The sequence below is a fragment of the Heliangelus exortis genome, chromosome 2 (assembly GCF_036169615.1).
Source record: "Heliangelus exortis chromosome 2, bHelExo1.hap1, whole genome shotgun sequence".
NCBI classification, from domain to species: domain Eukaryota; kingdom Metazoa; phylum Chordata; class Aves; order Apodiformes; family Trochilidae; genus Heliangelus; species Heliangelus exortis.
The window spans coordinates 100,003,460-100,016,381 of record NC_092423.1 but is presented as its reverse complement, the minus strand read 5'-3'; positions in this window follow the sequence as shown (position 1 = coordinate 100,016,381).

The following is a 12,922-nucleotide window of genomic DNA, read 5'->3' as shown; positions in this document are numbered from 1 at the left end:
ACTATAGTTTTTGTTGTTAGGGGGAAATTCAGATCCTTTTTTAGATTAAAATAGTTGCTTTCCTCTACCCAAGAGCTCACCATCATCATGTTCTCTAAATCCCTCTCACATTGCATTTCAGGGTTATAAAATCTATTGTGTCTTTTAATGTGTTAGCACACACAACCCTACAGACACCTTTCTTAGGCCTAAAATTGTGGGTCCCTCTAAGCTGGTTAGTACTGAAGAAATCTGTTGGTTTTCTTCCCTAGGGACAGTGGTGCAAATTCACAGTAGCTTTATGGAATTGTCCAAGCTTGTATGAAAAGCAGAAGGGAGGGCAGTGGGCAACCAAAATGTGTTAGCTGTCCAATTATGAATTTACTTTATGCTACAGGTTTCTGACTATAGTAATTCCTCTTTGGAGGATACTGCAGCTGACCCTAGTGGGGCTTCTGGTGGGATGTCAGGAAGGGCTGAAAATCCAAAGAGATTTGCAGCCAGTGACAACTTCCACATGAGGTCATGGCTTTGCTTCAATAAATTTTTGATTTTTTTAGGAACAGAGAAATGGAAGAGACTGCTCAGGCCTCTAACTTAATCCCTTGTGATTATAGGCAAACATAAACCAGCAGCTTTTCTCCTACTGTCATCCTACAGTAGACGAGGATTAAAAGAAAATAAAGTTTTTATCCTGATAGGTAGAAAATCTTGATGGTAAATTTCTGCTGTCCCTGAGCTGATGAATCGTAATGGCACAATGGATTTTTCTTCCAAGAATTGGTCTTAATGGCTTGCATTTCTGTAGACCCACGTGGTTTATTTGTATCTGCAAAATGCTGCAGTAGTAAATTCTACAGCCTGAATATACAGTGTAGGAAAAAGTGCTTCCCTTTATTTTGAACATAATCATCTGCTAATTCATTTCATTCTTCAGCATTCTCTTATCAGAAGAAACAGGGAACAGTTGTTTCCTCTTAACGTTTTGTGTGCCACACATAATTTTAAAATCCTTTATCAAATGTTTCCATCAGTCATACCTTTGCAGGCTTTAAGAGTCCTAATATCATCAATTGTTCCTGTTATCAAAACAGTTTCATACATTTAAACATCCTTACAGCCCTCCTTGGTACATTTTTTTCTATTACCATCTCTCTTCAACAAGCCTGACTATGCACTCAATAGTGTGGTTCCAGCATAGGTTTACACAATAGCATTTTATCATTTAATGACTAGTTTATCCAGAAGAGGATGTTTTCTCTTATCCCATGGGATCATAATATTTCTAAAAGCCTTCAGTGAGGAACATGGTTGAATGTTTTTTGTAAATCCAGGTAAATTAGATCAAGTGGCTCTCTTTCTCCCTGAGCTCTAAAATGACTGGATATCACAGACAGCATTAGATCCCCAATACAGTTTTTCTACATGCCTTCTATTCTTATGGTATCATCCAACTATCCCATGTCAATGTCAGTCTGATGTCCCTTACATCACTCTGTTCAGTGGAATATCTGTGGGAGAATGGAAAAGTTGGGTATTTTTGCACTAGACATGTATAGTCACCAGCCTAAGGAAAGCACAGGCAGGTTGCACTACTTCTGTCATCTTAAGAACATATTGAAAGTGGTTTAAAAGCAGTGAAAATCTCCATGTTGACACATTTTAAAGTTTAAACTTATGTTGTTTAACTTGCACCACTAGCATTTCTGTACCAAAATAACTCACCTTTGCAGGTTCTTATGAACTCTGCGCATCCAGGCAAGGACTGCTCAAAATGGAAACAAAATAAATCTTAATTGAAATCGGTTTCTTATTCTCAGAATCTCGTTGTGGGCAAAAATGGGGATATACCTTCTATACAAAGCCAAGAATTTATTGTTGGTCTAATTGAAATCTTGAAAGACTTGTAATGCAATAAGCAGTTACTATGATTAGTCCAGTGGCTGCATTTCATAGTACCAATTATCTAATTAAATAAATAAATGTCACTGTTCACAGAAAATCAATTTAAATTTTTTCAAAGAAAAGCACACCGGCACACACAGACACATTAGGTCACAACGACTTAGATGAGGGCATTGAGTATTTCCTCAGTAACTTTACAGATAACACCAAGTTGGATGGGAGTGTTGATCTGCTCGAGGGTAGGAAGGCTCTGCAGAGGGATCTGGGCAGGCTGGATCAGTGGGCAAAGGCCATTAACGTGAGATTTAACAAGGCCAAGTGCTGAGTCCTGGACTTTGATCACAACAGCCCCATGCAGCACTACGGGCTCGGGGAGGAGTGGCTGGAATGCTGCCAGGCAGAAAAGGACCTGGGGCTGCTGGTTGACAGCCAGCTGAATATGAGCCAGCAGTGTGCCCAGTTGGCCAAGAGGGCCAACAGCATCCTGGCTTGCATCAGGAAGAGTGTGGCCAGCAGGAGAGGGGAAGTGATTGTCCCCCTGTGAGGCTGCACCTTGAGTTCTGTGTTCAGTTCTGGGCCCCTCACTACAAGACAGACATTGAGCTGCTGGAGGGAGGTCAGAGAATGGTGGTGGAAGGGTCTGGAGAACAAGCCCTGTGAGGAGAGGCTTAGGAAATGTGTTGTTTAGTTTGGAGAAGAGGTAGCTGAGAGGAGAACTTAATTGCTTTCTACAGCTACCTGAAAGGAGGTTGTAAGGAAGTGGGGGTTGGCCTCTTCTCTCAAGTAAATAATTATAGGATTAGAGGAAATGGCCTAAAGTTGCACCAGGGGAAGTTTAGACTATATATTAGATAATTTCTTTATTGAGGGCAGTTAGGCACTGGAATGGGCTGCCCAGGGAGGTGGTGGAATCACCATCCCTGGAAGTATTCAAAAAAAGTGTAGATTAGGCACTTCAGGACCAGCTGTAATACACACGGTGATACAGATGTTGATAAATATAACTTATATTAATGGGTGGGGGGGTAATATTTACATTTGGAGGCAGTGATCTAAGAGGTCTTTTCCAATCATGACAATTCTGTAATTCTGGGTGAGGTGCTGATGTTTGGGTTTCTCTTCCTTATCTTTGTCAGGAGAAACACAATGTTGACAGCTGCTTCATCACTCTATGCTCCACTTGGAGTTATTGTCATGTTTGCTGACACGCTCATATGTCTTATTCTTTCTTCACTGGTCTGCAAGTATGTTACATCCATGGATGCTACATGAAGTCCACTTTCCATGTCTTGAGTACTTGGTTTTTGTTCACTTGTACTCCTAACACTGGTTTTGTCCACCTCCAAACTGAGTGTAACTATAATCACCTATGGGTCAGTGCTTGCTATCCTCAGCCCTCACTTATCAGCCCAGTCTGGTTTTGTCTAAATTATGTCCAGTTGTCCTCACTTTGGAGGCCTTTGCTTTCATATCTTGCCTCTACTCCTATGCTGTCGTATCTTGTCTCTAGTGCTATGCAATTACACTAATCACTGGTCACTATTATGATCCTAAATAAGTCTTTCTATGTAGAATAATTAACTGCCACTAGTTTCTCTATAAAAATTATTGTATCACATTATTAAAGTAAGCAAAAGTAGACAGCTTGCATAGTGGCAGTCATTACTAGGAAAAAAAAAAATAAATTCAACTGAACAAGCTACACCAAGGTTTCCAGTCAAGATGAGACACTTTCAGCTGAAGTCTGCTGAACTTCTGCTGTGAGGCTGTGCAATTTTGGTCCAAAAACCTGTGGCCTGAGCCTACGAACCAGTCTACAACCCATTTACTACTCTGCAGCCTCAGGTGGAAACTGGCTAGACATTTTTTGCTTAGCTGTCTGAAATCAGAGGTTTGCTTAAGTTAAGGAAATCTTCTGTAAAGATGGTGAAAACAAAGTGAAATAATCCTTACTGGAAGGATGGGAAAAGAAAATACTTAGAGACTCTGAGAGCAGTAAACAAAAAAACAAAAACAGTTAAGAAAAGTCTAGAAAATTTATCCTAAATGCTCAAGATCCCTTTTTTTTTTCCTCTCACAGATGTTGTGTGCCACAGAAAGTGGAATTTGAGTGTGAAGTTTTATTAATAAGTGAAGTGTAAGAATGCTCAGAAAAACAAAGTATGCACGACTTGTATTAAGAAGGTGGTATCCTCCAGGGAATCAGAAATCTTTCTTTAGCACTCACAATTGCTCTTGAAAAATGCTTGAAGACCTGAGAGGTCCTTTAAAATTGTATTTTTGTCCGTCTCTGATCTTGACAGGAGTAAGGAAGAAGAAAACCGGACAACTACTCTAATATGTCAAACATCGGATTAAAGAGACATCATTTACAAAAAAAATATTAGCGAAGTAATCATATTGTTTCTTTGGATAGCTGTAGATCCTCTGTAGGTTCTTGCAAGACAACACCAAATTAAAACTGGAGAAAGTTGTGTATACTTATGTATGCTGTGGATGCTCTGTCAATCTTAACAAGCAGTGTGCTCCAAAATGAGCTGAACTGAACTGGTGTTGGGAATCTGTGGGGACTTTGCTAGGGAAGGGATTGCCTTGGGCTTGTTCTGCTCTGACCCTGGGCACTGATGGCTGAAAGCAATTGGAATTTGTCACCTGTGCTCCTGAAGATAATCTTCTGGTTTAGTTTCCTCCAGCAGAGATCCACTTCCTTCTCCCCAACACAATTCTGCGATGTGGACTCCAGTGCAGTAAGAAGGGATGGTCATGATCTGAATTAAAATACTACTGTAGGAATGTCTTGTGTGGGATCAGAACCATGGTGACTCAAGCTCCTCAAGGGGGAAAGTAGGGAGTTAGGACTTGAACCAGGAAACTAAACAAAAGAAGTTAAATGTGAGAGGAATATGAGGTTGCACTCAACCCTTCAGGGAGTTATTTCTGCAAGTGCCATTGTGAGATATGAAATGTACATGTAAGACACCAGGGTCATCTAAACTTTATTAGATCAAGTTGAAAAATGCAAAAATTCTGTCCAAAAGCCTGGAAAAGCATTCACGTGTGGTTCTAAGGGAGAAAAAAAAACAAACTGCAAAGCAGCAATGTTGAAAGACAAGTGTACTTCAAGCTGCATCTCATTCTGCTAACTCAGGTCTTTCTTTGTAATGTCTTGATCTCTTTTGTTGCAGTTGGAGCTAGGGTTACAAGGCTTTATAAAACACCAGCTAATATCTTGAATTACAAAAAGGCAGGGAGAAAACCAAGCTATGATTCTGCGATGAAGCCATCCACTCAGAAAAAGTTTTTCAATGCAAAAGTAATAACTCCACGCTATTAGCTGTAACTGTAAACCTACGCTCATATAATATTGTGTTTATTCCTGCTGAGTGGATTCCTGTGATTCTGCTCTTTTGAGTCTCCCCTTAATCTCTGCACATGCTATTTTGTGCATTTTCCTTTCTAATACTCAGCTTTGCTACCTGCTGTCTGTGTGCCACATGCAATTTTTGTAAGCATGCAGGATTATCTCTGTAGCAGTAGCAAGCACCGGCTGGCATTTGCACGCTACTCTTATTCAATTCAATTACTGACTGTCCACAGGGCAGTAATTGCAGTTTCAGGAAGCTGAGGTTAATGAGTAAATTGAGTTTTATGCCTTCCTGGGTCATAAGATGCTGACGGGTAAAATGTATTTGGATAGGATAGATTTAAATGGTGGCTGTTGTGCTGGGCTGTGCTAGCAGCTCATAAAGAAAACTTAAGTGCCCGCTGAAATGGAAAATATTGTCAATAATGGAGCAGAGCAGTCCTTACCTGGTAAACTTTCCCAGTAACTGGCAACAGCATGGAATTAGGTCAGTGAGAAAAAGAGAATTTCAGTTTTTCTTTAATAAGGTCAACTTTGGGTATGCACTGCACAACTGCTAAGTAAATGCCGTAAATAAATATCAATGTCTGAGACAAAAGGTTTAAAAGACAAAAGGCTTAAAAGAGGTTTTTGTTTCATGTAGGGGTCCGAATGAAAATTAGGCATTTGCCTCCAGATGCAGTCCCATCTCTGAAGAGGTCAGAAAGCAGTCTCTGGAGCACATCAGTTATCAGCTTGGCTAGCAGGCATCAGAGTAGATTAATTGAATCAGCCATCCAGTTCTAATCTGCTGCCATCTAGAAACTGTTTTCCCACTGAATTAATGTGGGGCTTCGTTTCAGTTATTAAAAAAATGTTGATGGTCTCAGAAAATGTCTAACTTGTCCCAGCTCTGCTATGAGAAAGGAAAGAGGGGGAGGTTATGCTGCTGCAAGGGCTTTCTGCAAGCAGGATGCCTTTTCATAAAGCATTGGGGTTTCCATTTTCCTTTATGGCAGAAGACAAGAGTAACTAAAATTAATAGAAGGCAGAATGGAAATATGGGCAGGGATGCAGGACAGTCAGATCTTCTGTCTTAAATGCTGCACAGCAAGTAGTAGTTCAGCAGAGTCAGATCTGCCCTGTGTCTCTTGGGGCACTGGGGGTGTCCTGTACTACCTCTCCGTCTTCCTTTGCATCCTTTCACTCTCCTGTAAGAGGCTTCAGCAAAGACGGACTGGAGGGAGCTGGACCTTTTTCCTTCCTCCTCTGACACAATGCAACATCTGGTCAGCCTCATTTCTGATCTCCCTTAAAAAGTCTTCATTAGAAAGCGTGTCTCACCCATGGGTAGAACCTTGACCTGAGCACATGACCCATACTGTCCCTTTCTTTCTCATCTAAGTCCACCAAGGCTGTGTTAGCCAAGGGCTTGGAAGCACAGTAACCCTTTAGCTGGGCTTTAAGTACTTGGTGAGCCTGGCCACTCTTGCTTTAGGGAAGAGAATTAGAGGAGTGTTTGAGGAGAAAACAAAAAGAAAATGGAGAATGGATGGGAGTATATCACAAGTATATTGAATTTAGATGAAGAAGTAGAAGTGGGGAAGCAAAGGAAGAAAACATGAGACTAATCAAGCAAATACTAATGAGGTACTGGGAGAAGAAATTGTGGTCAATAGTTTTAATCTTGTACTGTGAGCCTATCAGTATTAGTAGGGGTGGTGCTTACCTCGTCAGCACGAATGAACCACCAAAGCAGCCTCTTGCCAGGCAGAAAGGGGTTAGCTGAGCATCCTACACAAACTGCACACGGGTGCTCCCCAGGCATCCCCAGAGAGTGAGTAGGGCCTGGATCCTTGGGCCTGGATCCAAGGAGCAATAGCACTAAAGTCCCATGCAGGGACTGACAGGAGCCTCCAGAGCACTACTGCAGCAGAAGGAGAAGAGTTAGAAGGGATGGAGGAGAAGGAAGAAAGCAGCAGAGATACTGAAATAGAAGAGGAAAACTGGAACAAATGTTGGTAGTATGAAAAGCACAGTCTAGCTCTTGCCAACACAATTGTGAATATATGAATGGAAGCACATTTCAACTAGATACCAACTGTATGTAGTTTTGTTTCTCAAGTACATAGGGCTACTTTATTGGTGGCATGGGAAACTAGTCCCCTTCTTTTGTTCAAACTGTGACAGTAACAGCAGCAACACCTCTTTTTCTAGCATTGCAAGATTTAACTCGACATCCCATTTCATGCACAAGGCGGCAAAAGAACAAGAAGGGAGATGGGTTAATGTAGGTAAGTGTTTGCTGCATTGGATAAATCTACATAATAAATCTACATACATAAATCTACATAATACCAATACATACCTCATACCTTCTTATTCCTCCTTCATGCATTCAAAAGCACCTAAACACATGTCAGATAGTTTTAAAATGTAGCTGGCAATTAAAAGGGCAGCATTCTCGACCATTCACCTGTGGCAGGGCCATAATTAAGGAATTCCTCAAATTCTCAATTGGAATCAGGAGTGCATTTTATTCTATTTATTTATATTTTATGGTAATGCAACATTACCAAGTTCTATCTTGGCCTTTCTTTGCCCTCATAGCTTTTTTTTTTTTTTTTTTTTTTTTTAATTTTCCAGTAACATTGCCTATATTCCATGGTTCTTCTCTAAGCATATGGTCAGATGAGGATGCACTTTCCTAATGACAAGTAGTTATTCTTGAATAATACTAATATTTCCATAACCAAGATGGGTGTTTCTAACGAAATTACTACATGAGTACTTACAGCTGTGTTCAAAACATAGTACAGCCAAAAACTGTCATGAGTGCATGCTACACACCCAAAATTCCACTCCAGAGCATGTTGGGGCTGAATTTTAAGAGCTGATTTTATTTCTTAGGCCTGTCTATGAAAATCGAATTCTTGATGTTGCAGGATTAGTCAATGGCAAAACCGAACTGGAAGACTGGAAACTTCTCCCACTGAAACTGTGGGTGGAGATCTGGTGATGCATCCTCACTCTCTAACTCATCTTTGTTCCATGCCAAAGCAGAATGGGTTGGGATTGTGACCCCAAGCCTGTTTAAATAACCCATAATAAGGGTTCTGGTTTTCTCATTATAGACACAGATTTCAGATCTGGGGTTCTGGTGCTTTTTCCTAGGCTCCATGTGATTATATTAGCTCATGGCTGTAGTCCTGAAGAGAGCGTAATTTCATCCTCACATTTCAAAAGTTGACCTCTTCTCATTAGTAAAGGGGTCACTAATGTGGCTAAAAAAAAATAGTAACATACATCTGAATTTCCTACCCATGTGAGCAGTGGAAAAATGAACAGGAGTGGGAAGTAGTCATCACATCATATACTTAACTCATCTATATCTGGATGCCTAAATTAGATTCCTCCACTAAGTGGAGTCAGGGGGAGTTATCTCTCTCACCAATGGGAAAGGCAAAGGAGATTTGGCTTCTAATTTATGTATCAAAATATTTGATTGCATTTGTTTATGCACCAAATACCTTAAAAATGTTGTGTGGATATCTTGCCTTCTTCCCAGCCTCTCAGCTTCTTAAGTTGCTAACTTTCAGATCCTGCTGAATTTTCAGAAATACACCAGAACATTTTCTCTTGGGCTGTAGACCAGCAAGAAGCAACATAGGAGCTTTCCAAGATGGAAAAAAAAATCACAAATATATCCAGAGCTGGAGAGGAGCCACAGATGTTTGTTGCAGCCACATCAGTAGCTGCTGCATTTGGAGCTAGACTCTCAGCCCATGTGTACTGGGGGCTTAATGAGCAAATCTGTCCATGTCCTTAATCAACATTTGGGCTGAAGGATTGAAGAAGACCATGTTTTGAAGGCCTAACTGCAGACAATCAGATTGTGATGGGGGTAACAAGTTATTCCTACAAGGCAAAGACATGAGTCTGGCAGAGCCTGGTAGGCAGGAGCTGTCACGGGAAGAGCCACCAAGCCCATGGACCTCTCAAGCAGGTGCCCAGAGTTCCCTATGGGGCTGTAAGGGCCCCACTGCTGCAACACCCTCTTTGCCATTGACTTCAGCAGCCCAAAGGTTGCAAAAACCTTTAATCTGAGTGTAGTTAGATGCAGACTGCTGCAGGTGTACCTGGCTGTGCAGTAATGGCAACTTTGATTACATTGTCTGTATCCTGGAAAACAGAAGGTCTCGAGAACCAGGGAGAGGATATGATTATAAGAATTACAGGCTTTCCTAAAAGTGCTGAGGAAAACAGAAACACAGACAAACTGAAAACTCCATTGATTCTTCTATTTTAAGCCTGATGATCAGCTACATCAAAATTATCTGCCAGGAGCCATCACAGCTGAATCCACAACAAAGGAAACACCAGGTGGATTGGCAGCAGACATCAGAAACCTTCTCAGAGGAGAGAAGAAGGAAGGAATGTAGAACTAGCCTTGTCACTTCTCCTTTAGCAAATGACTACCTCTCGAAAAGCCTAATTAAGTTTCTGTCTTTAAAATGTGATTTCCATTTGCTCCCTAAGGTTTAAAAATAGTGGGAAGATTTCAGCAAATGATGACACTGTCAGTTGTACTAAATTAGAATGGAGAAGAATAAGAAGTTGCTGCTGTGGCTTTCATGTAGTGATGATCTCTCCCTTTTTTTTTTTTTTTTTTTCACTCTTGCACGAGGATGCTGATCACATGCCAGAGAGATACATCACCCACCAGAATTGCTCAGTGGTTAAAGTAAGTTTTCCATCACTTTTGGATTCCTGCATCCTTTGAAACCCTCCATTCCGGTTTACCTGTGGACCCCCACCTCCTGTCTTTCCTCATGTACCCCATGTTGAGAAAGCGGGAAAAATTTTGCCTTTATGACTTTTTTTCACAATAGCTTAACTTTGCTGGGCTTTTTGCTGCCTACAATGGAAATCCTCCAGATTTACACTTCTGTGGACAAAACCAGGTTCAGGTGATGTATATGTGTGGGTTGTAGAGTACTTAATTTTGTGTGGGCAATATTGTCCTCTGATTCAGAAATATCTTTGCCTGGGGAAAAAATAATATACCGAAAAAAAAACCAAACAACCAACTTCTCATCTTTTTCCACTCAAAGGCATCATTTTTTTAATATTGCCTTACATTTTTCTTAACTCAGTTTATTGGATGAATGGTAAAAAACTATTAGGGTTGTTTCCACTGGAGGCTGTAAATGACAAACAAGCATGTTTTACTACTGTACAGTAACTGGATGTGTTTGTGATTGAATACTCCCTAATTCAAAAGCATCTCACCTGCTCTCAATATGACAATTGTAATAACATAGCTCCATGCTGTGATTCTGGCATAGTTTCAGCTCTTCCACAGAACTTAAATCATGACCATATTTTCCAGTTATCTTAGGCTTCAGGCTTTGAAAGCTCAATGTGAGTAATGAAGAGAAAGCAATTTGATTAGCTGGTGGAGCCGACTAGAAGGCACCTTCATTACAAAGGGGGTTAAAAAAGATATAAAACTATAGAAAATTGATTAAAGGTATCATAACTATAATAGCATCAAACAGCATAACAAAGAAAAAAATCTCCATTCAATTGAAATGAATATTTAATACATAGCACAGTGATGTCCATGGCTTTATATTCTTCTGTTTTAATGATTTTTATCACAGCTTGAGGTCCTTTGTCTTGTCCCCTTCTACTGACATCAGCTGGAAGAGACAGAGATTAAAACAAGGGTAATTTCCCCATGGTCATTGCTTGGCACTATTTCTGCTTTGCTCAGCCATTAACTGAAGTTTAAAGGATGAACGACTGTCACTCAAACTGATTCTTTCTTCCACCCTTTTCTAACAGTGTTAACTACTCCAATAGTCACCAAGGAAACGTGTGGCTCCTGTGCCCATCTTATTGCCACCCTACAGCTTTATATTGGGAACGTCATCATAATCTCATTAGGAGGTTGAATTTGGCATTGAAGCTTGAATTCCCATAACAGGAGGGGAGTGGACTAATGCAATTAAGCAAATTAGCTTTTTGAACCATTGCCAGATATGTGTCCAATACCATAAGCAAAGATAAGTTGTCTTCCTTTCAAAAAAAAAAAATCAACACAACCAGTACCCCTGCCTTCTCCCCACATTATTTTCAGAGCAGTACTGTAGTCCTATACCAGCTACAAAAAGGTCTTTAAAAATTGGGAAGATATTTATTCACTTGACCAAAAATCTGAATTGCTTCCCCCTCTTCTTCCTGATACTTCCATCCCAGTGGTTCTGATAATTTTTATCTGTGTAACATTTATACATCTAAAGGTAAACTACATTCTGCTAATCCATTAGCCTGTTGTCAGCATTTAGTTTTGCTCCTCTCTTATGGTATGTGGCAGTGGTCACCAGTTCAGTACAAAACTCCTGTTGGTTTATTTTGATACAAAGTGTTTCTCAAGTGCTGTGAAGAGCTATTTTAAAATACACCAAATTTTCTGGAGGTAATTCTGGAGGTATATTCAGGAACTCTCTAGAAATGCAGATTATTAAATTCCTAAGGCAGAGCTTGTCTGCCTTTTGTTGTGGGGTTTGGAGGCTAATCCAGTTTCCTCCCCCCTCTCTCAGCCTGCCAAGTAAACCAAGCAGCAAAAGCAGACTATAGCAAGAATAAGGAACCATAACTCTTTGAATAATAACCTAGCAATTGAGTTTCAAAAGCAGTGCCTTTTTCTGCTCCCAAGGAAGGAAGCAGGGAGTGCAGTGGTATCCTTCTGCATATAATGCTGTTGTCTCTGTCCTGGTGTTTCATCCTGTGGAGGTGGAACACGGAACACTGCAGAGAGGATCTAGGAGCCTCTTGTGTGTATCAATTACCAAGGAGGTTACAGCATTCTTTGCTTGCTTGTCTTCAATTTTTAATGAAAAGGCAGGAATAATGAGTAGTAGATGCTACCACACATCTTCTCCTGAATAAATCCCAGCCTCTGCCACCAGGCATTACAGTCAGAAGACATGAGAACATGGGTTATTACTAAATAAGGGCATTGCTTATATGCTCCAGTTTATATAATACACTGTCCCTCTCCTAAGCTGCTTACAAAACAGATATGTACTATGTAGACAGTATACATAGTCCCAAAGGATGGTGTAATCTTAACATTTTTGCCTGAAAATGCAAGTAAATTTAAGACTGAGTCAGTACTGTGAACATCTGTCACAAACTTGAGAATGGAATATGCTACAGAGAATGCTGTGGTTATTTGAAGAGAGGCACAAAGCAAAGTAGTTCAGTGGTTGCAAACTCCCAAAATGCCAGAGCTGAGCTGGTATGGAAGAGAGATCAAAGTGCTGAAACAGAAAGTACAGGACTGAGGCTCACAAACAAAATGAGCTCTGCACTGTGATGGCAATAGCCATACAGTTTGGATTAAAGTATTTTAGTATTTATGGTATCAGATTAGATAAGGACCAAAAAAAAAAAAAAAAAAAAAGCTTTTAAATCTTTTTGCCTCCTGGTGCCATGACATGATAGAACCAGGGGATGAATTATTTCCCTATGTAAGTTCTTACATAACATCACTATAAAGTAGTCATGTTTTGCCTATTTGGGTTTTTTCCATTTATCATGTTTGGATTTAAATGTAGCCTTAATCCTGCATATCCTGCTTGGAAAAGCTTAGATCAGTAACATGTTGTAGAGTGTTCTTTAAAA